We start from the raw sequence: 18,235 nt of genomic DNA, 5'->3' as shown, positions 1-18,235 counted from the left end.
TGAGCACATGGCGAGCCCGTACCTCCCCTTAGCCACCTCTCCTCTCTGGTGGCTCGAGTCCTACCCCCGTATCCTACATCCACAGTCTGGTGAGTCAGGTGTTTCTCCGGGTTCTGTGAGTTGCTCTGGCAACTTAATTGAACCCGAGGAGAGCCTCGTTGGAAGCTCTGAGCTACAGCCAGTCACTCAGACGATGTCTGAAGCAGGGAGTGGGGCGGTCTTGCAAGACCGAGCACCTGCCCCGTGGAATCCGCAGCAACGCCCGGGTGTGCAGTGCCCACACTGAGAGGAAGTGCAGGACCCCCGGCTGCCCAGCTGGTGCCAGACAGCTGCGTGGTGGTGCGGGGAGAACCTCCGCGTTCCAGGGATCAGAATCGGAACTATCAGCGTCCGGACGTGACATTCAGGTTTCAGAGGAGGTGACCTTAGGGAAGGCCTTTATCCAGTCTTTGTAACCGTGGTAGAGTGCCACAGAATTGCTTAGGCAAAGGAGCAAATGAGGGCAAAGTCTACACAGAGTTTAGTTAGGTTTGCTCGAGAGGACAGTCTTTTTTCTTCTGCATCTTCTGGTGCTGCTACATGTCTCACAAATCGGGGCCCTGACCAAAAGAGAAAAGAATTATGAAACGTCTCAGGAAAGAGAAGAAGCCCCCACCTGTGGAGAAACGGCCCTCCAGAAGGTGCCGCGGCCACGGGCCAGCACACCCTCCTTGCACAGAAAGCGGAGCGCGTTCTGAGGGTCTCAGAACTCTGTGGGCGGGGCCAGGTAGCGGGCCTGTGAATAAAGTTGCTGCACAAACACAGGGAAAACTGTTGACCCATAGTGTAAGAGGGAGTTAAAGGTATTTCCCTGAGAATTCAGCAAGCAGCAAACCATCTCATTCACAAGAATGACCCACGTTCTCTCGCCCTTGCCGTCCGTGCAATTTTTCCCATCCAGTAGGAAGAGAATTATCAAAACGTATGCTAGAAATATTATTAAGAGCTGGCCCGCCTGTTTCCAAATTGCTCCCCCGAGGAGTCTACACGGTGATTCAGGATAGGCTCTGGACGTGATTGGATTAATTAGAACACACCAGAAAATTTTCAAGTGGGGGAATATAAAAATTCAGACAAAAATTATTCCCAGGAATGCTCTTAATATATCAGAGCTACCGTAGGAGTAGTGAGATAGTGGGGTAATTCACTCAGTGGCCTGAGAGTATTCGCAGTAAATTGGCACGTAGCTATAAACACATATAATCTGCTCATTATTTCACTCTCGAGTGCCTGCGTCGGCTCTGACACGAGGAACAGCGTGCAGGTGCAAGGAGCACGGTGGTGAGCAAGCGGACGGCACTCCCTCTCACGGGCACACCGTCCAGAGAGAGACGGGTGTTCATTCCCTCCGTCAAGATGGTAGCGAGAGGTACGAAGAAAAACGGAGTCGGATAAGAAGATAGGGAAAGGTGCGGGTTAGAACGGGATTGCTACTTTAGATAAGAGATTCCGAAGGCGTCTCCAGGGAAGTTTTATTGTAACGGAGACATATTTGCAGGGACAAGCCATGAGAGATCCAGAAAAGAACGTCCCGGTCACGCACAGGTTCTGGAACGGGGGTGACTCCGAGGGGAGCACGGTAGGGTGGACGTGGGTGAGCGGAACCGGCAGCCTGAAGAAAAAGACCCAAGGAAAGGAGGGAGGCCAGAGAGGGAGCTGCCCCCAGGTTGGATGGACTCACCAAAAAGGACAAAGACGTGATTGTGGAGCAGACCCACTGAGCTGTCTGAATGGTCAGTAAGCGGGGCGTGGGGTGGCGTGCACATTAACAGATGACCGTATCCAGGAGGGATGTGCTCGATCACCGGACGGCGCGCATCTCAGAGGGACCGGCGATTCCGAGAGGAGGGGACGGGACACAACGCAAAGAGGGCAGTGAGGGAAAGAAGGTGACGGTGGATCTGCAGACTCTGTCCAAGATCACGGGAGCCAGCGTCCTGAAAGGGCGGCCAAGTCTCAGGGCATGACGCCAAAGGTCACGGTTCAAGAGCAGGGTCCCGATGATTTTGTGGATGGCCGTAACTCTCATAAGACACAAGTAGAATGGTCTGAAGGTTAAAGAGGGAAATCAGGCCAAACTGGAGACTTTCCAGAGTCACGTGTACTCAGTCCTGTACTCATTGTAAGGCATGAAGAGTACCATGAGCTACACATATGTCAGAATGCTAGAACCTTCTATTTCATGATCATGGAAAATACTAGAATGGAAAATAATGAAGAACCATCAAGACAGTATACTAAAAACAATAAAGCCTTCCAATTTCTTGCATCTCCCTCTTACCCCTCGGCCCAGCGTTTCACTGATACCCGGCTTTATTAGCTACTCGAACACGAAGCTCAGAGGTTGACGTGTTATCTGAACGAACACCGAGATTTCAGAGAGCAGCAGCACTTCCAAGTGGCAGAAATTTTCGGAGCTGAGAGATAAAACTGACTTCTCACACCCCAACAGCGCGTGTGAACTTGGCCGAGGGAATGTCTCCGAGACGCCTGACACTGCAGAGCCGAGGGTGAGATGCCCGAGCGCACTGAGCTTTCTATTCTGGGGAGCGGGCTGGGGAGACAGCGCTGTCAGGTAAGACAACGTGATGGATGGTCTGGGACTGCACGCGGACTCCATGAGTCCTGGGGCTCTGGACGTCCCTTCGCTGAAGCCTGGGAGACGACTGGAGCTCAAGGTGGCTATGCAATGGGGGGTGGGGGGAGCTCAAGTCTCTCCCCCTCGACCGGTGCCTCAGATACACTGTTCAAACCGGTCAGCCTAAACTGCAGAGGGAGTGGCTCCTCCAAGCTCACGAGGTTCATACTTCTCCTTGAACTTCAAAGACAGTTACTGACAGCGTGTGAGGAGCCCAGGTCCTTGTGGCCAGTTGTTTCATTAAAGGACTTCATCCTTTGCACTGGCGTGGGCTGAGCGTCTGCTGAAGTTAGGGAAAAAAAGGACAGAGAGGAGAACAGACAGAAGGAAAAGAAAATGGAAATAAAACATTAGTTGATACACCCACAAAGGAACGAGGAAGGGGGGCAAAGTGAGAAGATATACATCGGGGGTGGTTTTCCGAAATGGGCAGCGCCTCCGTCACGGGTCGAGCAGTGGGCCGCTCCATGGTGCACCCCGACTGTGCCTGCACCCACCTTGGAGGCTCGGTTCTGAGCACCTCGGGGAAAATTCGTCAGCAAAGAGCTTCGTGCGCACAGAAACCGGACAGGAGGCCGTCCAGCTTTCTTCTGCTGCTGCTGGCTGAAGTCTGCCCGTGCACTAACAGGACAAGGGGGTCCAACCACCAGCGTAACTCTCAGGTACTAGAAGGATTTTTCTGTGAGCTGTAATTACATTTCACCCAGACGGGCGCCGTGACGGCTTCACTCGGGCTCTCCTGAAGCAACACACGCACACATACCGGCAGGATGCCTCTTCAGATGATAAAGGGCGTCTTCTCCGTGTTTCTGCCATCTCCTTCGCCCACTCAGGTATCCCTGCCACACCGGGAGCGGTTCCGCCGTGCTCACAGAGAGACGATGGACATCTCAGCGGTGACCAGTACAGAGACAAGACCCCACGAGCCTCGGAAGCGTCTCAAAAGACAGACCTGGGCACCAGCTGTGGGAGCTGGGGGACCTTCATTGGAGGTTGAGCTTCCTGACAACTTGAAGACATAAGTTCACAGTCAAATGATGTTGATCTGTGAAACACAAACAAATGCATCTTCTGTGTTTGTGTCCTGAGATCTGTATCCACTATTCATGGAGTGTGTCTGTAAGTGCATATAAATGCACACACACACACACACACACACACCCCTGCATTTGCGTTACATCACAGAAGGGGGGGGTCCCAGAACCACAGACACAGACCTGACAGAGGCCACGGCCGAGGGCTGCAGCAGGAGCGCGAGGGCAGGAGGGAGGTGTGACAATGTGTGAGAGGGAGGGGAGGATCCAAGGACACTTCAGATACTCGTTTCCATGTACAATCTGGCAGGTTCTCCAACTTGCAGGAGCTCCTCGGCAGTGAGGAGAACAAGGGGCTGGGCCTTTCGGGGACCTTAAGTGTGGTATGGGGCCACAGCCAAAGATGTGACCAGGCCAGGTCCCTCTCCACCCGACTGCTTAGAGAAACTGAGGCTTCCGTTGCTGCCTTCCTCCTCCCAGTGTTTCCTGTCCCTGTCTTCTCTCTTCTGTTCTGTTGTTGTACCGCTTTACCTGGGTAAAATGGCTCCACACAGAACTGCACACAGTTAATATGGAATTTGGTGAGTTTGAACGCATGCAGGCACCCACGATTCCAGCACCACTGTAACGGTAATCAGACAGTTCTAACACCTCTCAGAGCTTCCTCGGGTCCCACTGGTTTCTGCTGCCATCGTTGTTGTTTTGGGGTGAGAACACCTGAGGTGATAACGTGAGTGCCATCCTCATCACAAGGGCCGGCGTGCACGGCGCCGCACTGTTAAATGTAGGCACCGCGTTGCAGAGCAGTTCCCTAGACTCCCTCGTCCGGCACAGCTGACACCTTCCTGAAAATAATTCGGCACAATTACAGTGACCGCTCCCCTTGGCGGACCGATATTTTAACGTATAACGTAAGTCACGTCGAAGGGAACGACAAATCCACTCGAATGAACACCGAATGAGGGCCCGGCCCGGGCCAGGCGACGTGCGAGGCTCCGGCCACACAGAGGCAAACGAAGCTGACTCGGGCCGCGTCTCCGCTCCGACGGAGACCGTGTGCCGCTACCAAATCGGGGCCGGAAATTCTGCGTTTGCAATAGTAAACTTCTAGAGTGAAAACTTGTATTTACTGTGATTTGCTGAATTCTGTTGCTGTGCATGGGAAAAGCAGGTGTACGGCGTCCGCATGGGACACGACGATCTATTTACCGCCGGAGCGCATTTTGGCTTTTCTGCTCCAAGCACCATGCCCTTGGTCCCCGGCGCCGCGCTGACCGTGGAGGCGGCACATGCTGTCACAGGAGGGCAGCGTGGCCTGCTGCCAGCCTCGGGAGTGGACTCACTGAAAGAAAAGTGCTCTGCACGTTCAGGTTCCTTCCGGCAGAAAAAAAATCCATTCGTAACAAAACGAAACAGACAAACAAACAAACAAACAGAAGCCTTCACCAGAAGGTAACAGGACAGAGAGAAGCGATGCTGGCCGTGGGCCAGAGCCACGTGGGGGAGCGGAGCCCTGGAGAAAAGAGCCGTAAATCTTGCAGGTAAGAGCCTCCTGACTGTGGAGCCAAGAAAAATTTCCTTAAAATGCAGGGTCCACGTGACCTTGGTCAGAAGAACCGGCGGACTCCGTCTGCCCTGCCGTAGGCAAGGAGCACAGACTTAAAGCCGACCGAAAAGAAAGCAGAATACACATATGGCATTTACACACAGAGCGGACTGTACGCCCATCTAGAAAATTCTCGTCTCCATCGATTAGAAGTTGGGAAGAGTGTGCAAGCAGCTCTTCTGTGGCGGCAGACGTGCCCGTGGAGGAACAGTGCCGGCGACTCTGCTGCTTCGCCGTGTTTCCTCTCAAAGTGAAGGGAGCAACACACATACGACACAATAAAGGGCTCTAATTCGGTTTACACAATTTATAAGAGCTTGATGATAAGAACAGTTACTTTTGTTTGATTGAAAAAGCACTTAGAAAGCACCCCCTAGGTGCTAGGCATTTACTACTGTATGTTAGGGCTTAACAAACATTCACATTTATTCCCCCTCATCATACCATTAAATAAGACACAATTATTTTCTCCCCTTTACAGACAAGAAAGCCAAGGCACAGAGAGGTTACACAATTAGCCCAAGGTCACACAGCTAATGAACGCCAGTGCTGGGAGCAAACCTGGGTCTGGTCTGGAACCATACTTTTAACCCCTATACTGTGTAGCCCCCCTGCAATATGAGGGACAGGGGCACCTTTCTGTATGTGTTTTAAGGGCAAAGATATTCCTATTAGAAACATCTGGAACATTTCTTCTGGGGAAAGCGAGGCACTGAACAGTTACGACAGGCTAGGGAATCTGTTCTTTGCAGAGACCGTCTGAGGTCACCGCAGGGCATTGTTGTCTGGCCAGGATGCTAGATGCCAATCTTGCAACAGATGAGATGGCATCCCAAGATCTATTTTTTTTTCTCCCAGAGTCGGCTTTTCTATTCTTATTCCACGGCCAGCCTTAGCAGATCCTGGAAAGGGGTCCGCCGTTCGGTTTTTAAAAAGGTTTCAAACTTCTCCTTAAATCTTCCAGCTTTAAATCATTTTTCTTTTATTCATTCTTCTGAGGTTTCTGAGGGATTGCCAATACTTGACTCTGCTTTGACAAAGCTCTCCTTGGATATCAGATTAGATAAAATGATGAATTGTACTTAAGGCTCCATGGAAGGTAAAAGCCCAGGAGTTTTAGTGGAAAACTTTCTCAAACACAGTTAAATCTCGTAGCTTGCAAATCATGGGGGGAAGGGGAACTGGGTTCACCCATAAAGTAATCCAATTCATTAACGTCGCTGCTGGGAAACCCAGTAGCGGGAAGATGGTTTACAGTCCCCACTCCCTCCCCCCTTCATTAAGGCCACGCAGCCGGCAGAAATCCCCTCGGTCACGGGAAGGAGCCATGCCATTCTCAATGGAAAACAACATCTAGATTAGGACCAGGGGTAAAATGTCTATACTTCGTAGATTCTAAAATGTATCCATTTTACCGTTTTGCATCTGTGAAATTGGGGGCACGTAATCACTGCTGGCCAGCTGGTGTTCACAATGTAGTTGCCACTGTCTGCTCAGCACGTATAGACTGGGTGTCAGTGGCTGGCCGGAGAACCCTGGAGACAGCAATAGATTCTCTTGAGGAAAACGGTCATCGCCACGAGTAAGGGGTAGAGGACATGCAGGCGACAACCTGAATGAAACATGACTCCAAACACCTTCGAGATATCAAAAGGAAAGATGTTTTAGGAATAGCCTAACCTGTTTGTTCCAACTATATTTTGCTTCCTATGTATAATAAAGGGGAGTCTAAATGAGTTTAAGATAAATCTTTCAATAGATAAAAAGTCCTGCGTAATACGAAAGCAGGGCATCGGTGTGATTGGCCCTGGTTTTCTTCAGTCTTAACCACACATAAGATAACGGTTTGACTTCCATCAGCGGCATCTCGTACTCAACAAAATATTACAATTGGACAAAAGAGGCTAGCACAATGCTTATGAACTCTGGTTTTCGCAGCAAATACCCAGGCACACATTTGAAGTTTCACAAAGTATTCTTTTGGTTGACTTTCTCAGATTAGAGACGTTCTCAGAACCTGAGAGGCTCATGGAGAAAATGCAAGTGCCTATTTCACGGCAACGACGACTGAATGAGAAATTCATGGGAGGCAGCCGAGAGCGCACGGCATTTAGTGTGTGGATTTGACCTTCTGATCTTCAGCTGCTTCAGTGAGGCCTCGGAACATCCTAGGGTTTTGCCTTTTCCCTTGGGAGCAGGAGGCTCAGAGAGAACTCTGGTTGGTTGTTTATTTGTGGGGTTTTTTCCATGTCGCAAGACCATGTTATTGGCCAAAGAAGAGAGAAATTCACCAATAAAAGCATACCACCACGTTGAGCTTATAGAAGCAGTGCAACCTCCTCTGGCTTCTCTGAAACACAGCCACTGAGGGCTCGACGAGACCACCTGGAAGTGGGGGAAAGGGCAGTGAGCTTCTCCGGGTCAAATATTCCCCAAGGGGAAGCAAGAGACAAGAGGAATCACACAGATACCCCCCTCCCTTTTTCAGCATGTTTTGGTTCTTCTTTGGAGCCTTTCTGGAAAAGCCCAGTGTGCCGAGCAAACTTACTCACCAAGGGACCTGCTGTGGGGTGCACGGAGAAGTGGGGGCCAGTCCAGGCACCCACCTTCTCAAGTGCATTGCATCATCTCCTTTACCATCACCTCCACCACTGAGGGCTTGCGCCATCCAATTCAACATCAACTCCTTGACATTTCATAAAGCATTAAACCCTTGCTTTGCCCTTCCAGAGATGTGACTTTAGGACGGTATACATGTGACTACTCCTTAACTAGCGGCAAGGAGCTCGGCGCTGCCGCCAGGTAGAAACCAGGTGCCGGGCCAGATTCAGCCCGTGGGCCTTGTGTTTGCCACCTGGGGTCTGATGGATACGACATCCCTTGCCTTCCTTATCTTGAATCGCCATCATCGGGATCGGGAGAGAGCAGTTCGAGAAAGCCATGGCCACGCCATCAAGGAGCACACAAGGGATGGCAAGCACCAGGGAACACGAATTTGGCCCAGTGACATCTGTCGCCTTTCTCTGTAACACAGGGGTGCCGCTGTGAGAAAATTCGCTCGACAAGTTGGACTTTTCTGGAAGAGCCCCAGGAAAGAACCACAGGATGATGAAAAAAGACGGAAAACACCTGACTTTTGTGTCTCTTGCTTCCCGTTGGTCTTGTCGTGTAAACTAAGCTAGAAATGGGGGAGCCCTCCGTTAATCCCCAGGTTGAGTCTGAGGATGTCAGAGGGGCTGCTCCGGTGGTCTCACGGACAGCTCCACCCAGTGCGGGCCTCCAGGAAGCCGCGGAGGATGAACATGCCAACCTGCTTTGTACGGATGCTTACTGTTTAAACAAAACTGAAGAATGGAAAGATACAGAAAATCACAAAGGATAATATAATAGCTACCAATGTATCTACCTTGTGTGCTAAACACATGTATTTTTTAAGTAAACTATTACAGGTAAATGTGAAATAGCTTATGTTCTCTTGCCCATTCCTTCTTTTGAGATAACCATTCTCCTGACTCCTGGGTGTATGTACCTCGTGAGTCATGTCCGTCCTACAGAGACATACAATGTATAGAGTGGGAATACCATATATATAATAATAGGTGCATAGTACCCATATATATACACACACAAATATACATAAGTGTATAGATAATGTATGTGCATGTATGTGCCTGTGTACATATTGTTTATATATGAAAAATTCGAATACTCAATGCTTCACAAAGAGGACCAGTTACATATATCAGAGGCATAAAACACTGTGCGGCGATTTCCTTAACACGGAGACGGAACTACGCGGTCGTCGACAGCTGTATGAGATTTACTAGCCAGTGACCCAAAGCAAGTGACTGGGCAGCACGGGCTGCCTGGTGCCCTCTGCACGGCGCTCCTCCGGAAAGACATGTTAGAAACCACCAGGAGTCTGAGATGGGAAAGTGGGCATGAAGAGAGATGTTATTTTTCTGTTGATGTCCTTCAGTTCCGAAACCGCCTAGACTGGATTACTTTTATAATTAAAAGACCCTGATAAGAGGGAAGGTGTACAGTGGGGGTTCTCCCCGTCAGGGCGACACGGGAGGCTCCGGGACCGAGGAGGGAAGAAGAGCTGTGGAGTGATGCGGAGGGGAGGCGCAGTTTCGGGGATCAGGAGGTGAGGATCTGGGTCCTGCTTCTGCCACCGAATGTCAGACACCCTCGGACAAAGCAAGGCCCTCCACCCAGCAGGGAGGTTCCTCCCCACCCACCTGGTGCCTACCCCTCCCGGCCTCTCCTCTCCTCTCCCCACAGCTTAGCGACCCTGGCGCACTGCGCGCTCTCCTGTCTTGTGCCCATTCTCCAGCCTGGGCGCCACCAGCCCCCGCTATCAGCCCCCCAGGTGGCTGGAGGACCCCCCTCTGTGCCCCCAGCGCACCTGCTGCATGCAGCTCCCTTCCAGGGGCACGGCCTGGGCACAGTCGGCTCCCCCGCTGCACCCTCAGCCCCCAGGGGCCAGCGGCTATGGCGGATGGATCCTTGTATGTGGCCTTGGGTACACTGCAGTCGAAGTACATTTTGACTAAATATTTACACTGCGTCCCAGCCTCCTTCTCTCTAATGAGGCAGCTGAATGATATCTAGTTCAACTCAGCAAGTGTGCACCAATGCCTTCAGTAGTCCAGGCACCTCGCTTGGTTCTAGAAAGAATGGAAAAAATGGAGTGCAGCCCTCTAGTGGAACATAATGATTTCGAGTCCTTAAAAATCCAGTCTTCTACCCTGGCTGGCGTAGTTCAGTGGATTGGGCACGGGCTGCGAACCAAAGTGTCGCAGGTTCGATTCCCAGTCAGGGTACATGCCTGGGTTGCAGGCCATGACCCCCAGCAACCGCACATTGATGTTTCTCTCTCTCTCTCTTTCTCCCTCCCTTCCCTCTCTAAAAGTAAATTTTAAAAAATCTTTAAAAAAAAATCCAGTCTTCTGTTTCTCATATCCAGGATTTAAAAGATGCAAGATCAGTTTTTGGCTCTGCCCTGATTGCTGAATAATCCTGGGAATATCATTTTATCCACATGGGGAAGTTTCTGGTGGGAACACACTAAATAAAGTACCCTGACCTCTTCAAGGTGTGGAGGAGGGGAGTGCTGTTTATTCTGATATTACAATATACCGTTATAGGATTTAGTGCTCTCCAGCCGTGCAATCTACATAATTTATCCTTTTAAAATGAGCCATAATCCCCAAAGAGTGCTTCCCCATTGATATCAAACGTAAGAGGGTCTTTTTAAGGACATGACAGCATCCCTGCTATACATCAACCTACACAAAATCAATCCATTTCCAGGGCAGGCATGGCCCTAAGAAATCACTAATGGAGCTCCGTGCAGCTTGTCCACGCGAGGGGCAGTCAGCAATCATGCATAATGTAACAGTGCGAATGCTAAAAGCAGCTCCTACACACTAACTCAATCTTGGTTTAATGGACAGAAGGAGCTGATCTTCCAAAGCGACTGCCAATGAGATTGGAGGGGGCCTCTCGGCAGCCTGAGAGCGAGCCCCAATGTTAGCTTTTGGTTAGTCACTGCGTTGTGACAACTGTCTACTGAAGGCCACCCGATGCTGCCATTGAAATTGTCAACAACTTGTGTCCACTTTCAAGGACTATCGGATAGAGATGTCTCCATGCATCCGCGTAGATCCCTGGGATAGGAATTTCTTTTTCTCGGTACCTTTTAGCCCGTGGGCTTCTAGCTCCATTGGGGGAATCTTTTCAAGTCTGGAAGATCAGAAAGCTGGGCTCTCCCCACAGCCCCCAGGCCATGACAGAGAGGCAGTGTCTGAACAAGGCACCGGGACGGGACGCCTACACAATCAAAGGGACCAGAACCCGCTGCTGCAGTTGATCTCACAGGGACCCCCAAAGCCCCTAGCCACGCACCTCCCACCTGACACAGTCAGGGGAGAGGAACCAACACCAGCACATGTATGCACGCACACATGTACACACACAGACCCCCTCACGTGACAGAGTTTCCATCAGGTGGTCTGACATCAAATCTCCTTAGTAGATTGCAGAATAGCAAACTCTAGGGACCTCAGCGTGGTTTTAGTTCAAGCCACAGATTTTATTGCAAATAAATATGGCTGTCTTTGGACTTTTAAAGCCGACCTATGGAGAAAGCATAGAAAACACGGCTTTGGTGAGTGGGCCAGAATACACCACGCGTGGGTAAGAATGGCCACAGGAGGTGGGATTGGAAGTGGGAGGAAGAGGGGGGTGGTGTTGAGGGGCAGTTATTGTGATTTAGAAATCAGAGGAAAATTGATGAAATAAGAAACACAGGTTAACAATGGTATTTGGAGTTAGAAAAGCTACTAATACATGTAATAACATGAATTTCAAAGAGGAGCGGTCCCTACGGGCGAGCTTAATTCTCATCTTCCATATCTAGGAGTTAGTAGCTATCGGCCGAGTGGTAAGTAGAGAAACGGAGTTGTGGACGTAGTCACCCAAAGAACGAAACCCCAAGACACTCAACAGATTCTGTCTCTACATTGCAGAACCCGAGTGGTCAGGGGTGTTTTTCCTGTGCTTCTATACCATGTAGTTTGTTACAATGCATAAAGCATGGTCTGAGTTTAACAAACTTGAGTCGGTGCTTCTGGGAAGCTGAGTGGGGGGCAGGGAGGGACAGAACAAGGCAACACTGAGTTTCCCTAAAAGTCACTGGACAACAGTTTGTATAAAGCTTTGAGTACGTTTGGTATGATGCATTATTATTTCCACACACGATTTAAAAAAATCGTGAAAATGTATACAATAAACTGTTAGCAGTGAATACCTCTAGGGTAATAGTGTCCGGCATACTGTTTATAGTAATAGAAACAATCTATTTCTGCACTGTTCAATACGGTAGCCACTAGCCACAGGGGAACTTGAGATGTCACTAGTGCCATTGAGGAGCTGGATTTTTAACTTTATTTTCATTCATCTAAATGTAAGTATCAACATCTAGCTAGTGGGCACCATACTGTATAGTTCAGCCAGAGAATCACATGGAGGTGTGAAGGACTTTCTTTTTAATACTTCCTACATCCGCTGTATGACTTGAAATTCTTCAACTGTAGAGACGATAGTTTCATCATTTAAAAACCTCAAAACTTTTTGACACACGAGTGAAAAAGCAAGGAAAAGGAAACATTCATCAAGCAACGCATTGGAAAGTAAGAATTCTACAAAACGGATTAAAGCACTCTGGGCAAAAGATCTAAGGAGATTGATACATACACGTTCGTTGGGATGCCGGCGCTGGCAGAACGCGGGAGCGCGCGCCCTTGCAGGTTCCAGCCCCCTCGGCTCCGCCGCACTGATGGTGTCTCGCCGCTCTGCCCGCAAGCTTTCAAAACCGCCTTGACGTCTCTCATCCGTGGGCTCTCCACCCGCATCCTCCCTCTTTGGTGGTGCACGTGGAGACGTCGACGTAAACACATGCACACTCTCTTCGCCGTATTTGTTCCAACCCAAGGGGAAGAAATTTGCCAAGGGTCCGTGGCAGTATGCTCTAGATCACCTAGTTTCCCATCTCCTCCCTTTCGGTCCACCAAGCTGTTCCGCCATCCGGAATCGGGTCATCTCTCAATTACCTGGCAAAACGACGACTCCGCAACTTTTAGTTTCCCCCCTGTAAAATCGAGATAATAACTGAACTGGTCTCGCAGGATTGTGGGGAGGAGGAAAGGAGACACGGCCCAGAGACCTTCGCGCAGGCCTGGCGCGCAGGGAGCACTCGGTGAACGGAGAGGTCCTTACTCCGCACGGAGCAAAGCTAGCAGTTCTGGTCCTGACGCTGCCGGGCAAGTAGGGCAAGTAGTTCCGGTCGTCTTCTCACTCTCAACGTATCTCTCTCTCCTCCCTCCCTCCCTCCCTCCCCCTCCCTCCCCCTCCCTCCCTCCCCTCTCTCTCTTTTTCTCTCTCTCTCTCATCAAACCATTTCTGACTTATTATAAAATTAGAGGTGCAATTACTTTTAAAGAAGTGGCAGACAATACTAAAAAACTGAAAACTAGTTTTCAGCTGCTGGGCAGTATTTTTCAATGAGAAATTATTTACCTAAGGAGGAAAAAACCCACTTCACAGCATGTCTCCTGATACGAGCAGGTCCCACCGGCTGCAGGAGACTGTCCCCAACGTCTCGCACGGACAAGACCCCGGGACGAGCCCTCATCCATGTGCAGACATGAAGGCCATTCCCAAACAGTTTCTTCCTCTTTTTTTTGGAAATATTTTTATTATTATTATAAAAGTAACACATACATACAGGAAAGAATGAAGAAAATAAGGCTAAAAATAAATTTTACTTATAATCTTACCAACTAAAACACCCAAGTATAATCTATTAAAACTCTAATATATAAAAATTTGGACAGGCCCTGGCTGGCGTAGCTCAGTGCATTGAGTGCGGGCTGTGAACCAAAGCATCGCAGGTTCGATTCCCAGTCAGGGCACATGCCTGGGTTGCAGGCCACGGTCCCCAGCGACCGCACATGGATGTTTCTCTCTCTCTCTCTTTCTCCCTCCCTTCCCTCTCTAAAAATAAATAAATAAAATCTTTAAAAAAAATTTGGACAGGATTTGCATGTACATGCCAATCAAACAGTTCAAATAAATAGACATAACATACACATGCAAATACAATTAGACATTACAAATTATAACTCAAAATTTTAAAAATTTAATCTAGACAATACATAACTTTATAAAGAAAGACACAAATAGACTTAATGTAGTTCACAAGGATTTAAAACATCACTCTTACTTAACTATACAGGGGTGGGCAAAAGTAGGTTTACAGTTGTAATACAACTAAATAACACGATAATTAATAAATAATATTACAAGAATAAACTCTGTTCTGCGTGCTCATAACTTTAAACCTACTTTTGCCCCACCCCTGCATAGTAGGGATCTATGTCAGTAGGTGTTTATATATATAAATAATTTTTAATTAATGTAACACTCCTATACACACTATAATATCTTCATCAATTGCCTACTGATGGATTTTCAGATGACTTTCTGTTGCTGTGGATTGTTTTGCTTTTACTACTTGAATTGTTTGTGATGAAAACCTCCATCCCATCATTTTTGTGAAGTCACTGGGGGAAAGGTGAGCACATTTTTAAAGCTTGGGACGTTTACTGCCCAAACTTCAGCCATGGAGCCAGCTTCCCCTCCCCGGAGGTCCGCGGGAGGGCGTGCCCACCCTGTCACCTCCGGCACATACTGTCCATCTTCTTATTTTGGCCAATCTGATGGGTGAAAAAAGAATATTTGCTTCTTGTTTTAATTTCGATTCATGTTGATACTACAGGGAGTGAATAGCTTTTCGTATGTCTACTTGTCATTCCTACTTCTTTTTCGCTAAAGACTGATGCATTGTTCCTCAGGGGGAGGTGGGAGGAGGGGTGCCCGCGCCGGCCCAGGAGCGCTGCTTCAGCGCCGCCTGTCCTCCGAGGCTGGCTGGAAGGGCTCCAGGTCCGCGGAGTTTCCTCCAGAACTCCTCGGTCGTAACCAGTCTCCTCTCCTAACATGGCAGGCTTTTTTGGTAAAACGGCCCTTGTGACTTGAACAGTACTTTGCCCTCTCGGATGGTTACTTGTCTCCCCTTTCTTTCCTCCACTTTCTGTTCCTATTCAGTTTGAAACACTGAAGAGCATGGCACAGTCAGAAGATGACAGACCAGTGGGACGCACACTCACGGTGTGTGTGTAAATATAGATGCCGGCGCGCTGACTCCGCTCCGTGCAGTGACAAACTAGCACTCAGTGTCAGCAACCAAACCCAATGGACACACCATCCTTCCTCACAGGGAAGTCCAGCAGGGGACCCGCGGCCCTCCGTTGCCCTGTCGCTCTTGTGTCTGGAACACAGTGATTCCAAGGTTGCCTCGGCCGGGGAGGAGAGAGACTGGGGGAGGCACGTGGGCTGTTAAACATCTCGGCTCAGAAACCACATGCGTTTCTCCTGTTAAGAGACCCGTGGCCCCAGAATGAGGGACAGGGGCCCAACACGGCTGCAAAGGAACCCAGGGATATTCCAAGAGCATCTCCTGTCTCTGCCCCGACTGCCCTCAATGTTTCAGACGTTTCACAAGCATAAGCTCAAGTCTACCTGTCATCTAGGTCACTATCATGATCTCAGTCTTCCGGACGGGCAAAAGAAGTCCAGAAAAGTTAAGCAGCTTGTCCAACTAAGGCCACTCAGCCAGCAGGAAGTGGGTACGCGCTCTCTCGCCGACGGAAATGCAACGCGTAGCGTCTCTGCACATAATCTGCACCCACTCCTGCACTGAGTGGTACGGCCCGAACCACCCTGTGCATTCTCTGAAACCTAACTCACGGTTCTGATTCTGATCCCATTAGGACACTTTGCATTCATCTCCTGAGAGCAACGGCAGTGCAAACGGCTGAGCGCAGGAAAAACCCGTTTTGCTGTTCAGTACAGTTTGTCAGACTAGAGCAATGGGATTGAATTTCAAAGCCACGGGCAAGCTGGCTGCAATCTGCGGCTGCACCGTTGATGGGTTTTCTCCCCCCTTCTTTATTTACAGCTCTTTTGATAAGCCTTCAGCAAGTTACATAGGTTGTTCTGGCTGTATCTCGTTTGACTGGATTAGAGTACTTGATGACAGTCTGGATAAGTCTGAGGCAGATGGTTCTTGACATTTTTCATGGCGTCAGTTACAAACCATGCAAGAAACTCTTTCATCCTTTGTTTATCCTTCACTTAGAAGCCACTATAGTAGATCGTTAAACTTTCATTTTTCACAGTGCTGATTAAGGCATTCTAGCAAGCAGATGTTATTCTGTACCATTTTTAACAATTTACACTTAGCACCAAAGCCGGCTTTGTACTTGTTCCAGTGGGTCAATTCGCTTTTTTTTTAAACTTCAAGGTCAGTCTCTGAAATGCTGTGACTCCCTCAACAATTAAACGTGGCGTGGGGTTCTCTGGGCCACGGCGGCCCGGCTCCTACAACCCTTGCGTGTGTTTGCTAGTCAACGCACGACCGACTGGGGGGGTTTGCCTCCTCGACGGGGTAAGAGCATTCTTTAAAAGGCAGTTTTTTAAACAAAGAGAGGAGTCTCAAAAAAAAAAAAAAAAAAAAACACCCCCAACAGAATCAGAACGTAACCTATCAGAGTAGCTTCATTTTCAGGAGAGCAGTTTCAGAATCAAAAATGACAGACGGCCCTGCAGCACATTCCTTGCGCCTCCCAGCTGAGCTGCAGAACAAAGAGTAAGACATGTGTTTTATTTTATTTTGTAATTTGTATTTCTTGATTTTCAGAGAGGGAGGGGGAAGAGAGGGAGACATCAGTTCGTTGTCCCACTTCACTTACGCACTCACTGGTTGCTTCTTGCCTGTGCCCTGACGGGGGATCGAACCCGCAACCTTGGTGTATCCAGATGACACTATAACCGAGTGACTCGCCCAGCCAGGGCTTCCCCATGTTTTAGTGGTTTAGTAAATTACGTACTATTTAGCTCAACCCGAGACAGAGGAGAGTGGACGACAGCATCTTCAGAGACAAAGCACCATCGACAAAGCAGCTCACTGAAGGCACACTGTGACAACGTTTGATCGCCCCTTGGAGAGCGCGGCCCGTCACTTTTTCTGTCCTGGAATAGTTTCAAGCTGCCTCTCCCTTAGAGACAAAAGATGATACCCTTCCCAGGAAAGCAAGTACACGGGAAAGCCGGAAGACAGTCTGCACGACGTTTGCTCGGATGTGTGCCCACCGCCCGGGGTCACGGGCCCAACCTCTCTCCTCCCCTCCTCCCACGTGCCAGTGGGCGGGGCACGCAGGGTGCAGACGGCCAATAATTTGACTTTTCAAAGTACTACTCCCAGGGCTTTGCTGGCTTGGAGTGACTGTCAGTCTTTGTGTGACTCCGGGTGACTGTCATAGGGTGGCCTGCTCTCCGATGAACCCCATTTCTTTTTTTTTTAATTATTATTTTTTTAAAGATTTTATTTGTTTATTTTTAGAGGGGACGGGAGGGAGATAGACAAAGAGAGAGAGAAACATCAATGTGCGGTTGCTGGGGGTTATGGCCTGCAACCCAGGCATGTACCCTGGCTGGGAATCGAACCTGGGACACTTTGGTTCCCAGCCTGCGCTCAATCCACTGAGCTACGCCAGCCAGGGCGAACTCCATTTCTTAAATAGTGCTGCACCTAACCCAGACTCTGAAGTCTTAACAAACAGAGGAAAACTGATGCTGATTTGCCTATTAATAGGCAAGGGGACCTGCAGAGACAAAGTGCGCTTACGGGAGTATTTCTCTCCGTGTTTTTAGCTAACACGGGCCTCTGCGAAACAGTATTTCCTCGGGTTATAGAATAGTGCGTGTTTTGGCCACGGCCCCTCATTTCCCCAAACCACTCGGTAAAGCACAGAGAGGAGGCCGTATAGGGAATCAGGCAAACACGGATAAGGGCGTTGGTTTCCTGCAGGTTTTGTTACTATTCAGGTACGGTAAGGCCAATAGGGCGGAAGACCGCGGCCACCAAAGAGGTCATTTGTTAGGCGCTGGAGCAAAGAGGCCTGTCGGGCTAGGCCAGGGAGGGGAGGGGCTGGAGGGGAGGGGGACCCACCCAGAGGGTCTTCTGTAACCTCGCCTGGGAGATGGCGTCCCTTCGGGTCTGCTGTGCTCTAGAGTTGCTCGTGAGTCTGTAGGTCCAGTTCACACTCCTGGGGAGGCCACACGAGATCTCAGCCCCAGGAGGTGGGCATCCATGGGGCCATTGTATAGGCTGCATCTCTAGGAGTGAAGAGCATTTTTTAAATTTTATTTTTATTTTTTTATTTTAGAGAGAGGGGAAGGGAAAGAGGAGGAGAGGGAGAGAAACACTGATGCGAGAGAGACGCATCGACC

This window comes from Phyllostomus hastatus, unplaced genomic scaffold, assembly GCF_019186645.2.
Source record: "Phyllostomus hastatus isolate PE091 unplaced genomic scaffold, TTU_PhHast_1.1 phas_scaffold_345, whole genome shotgun sequence".
NCBI classification, from domain to species: domain Eukaryota; kingdom Metazoa; phylum Chordata; class Mammalia; order Chiroptera; family Phyllostomidae; genus Phyllostomus; species Phyllostomus hastatus.
This window is presented reverse-complemented; position numbering follows the sequence as displayed.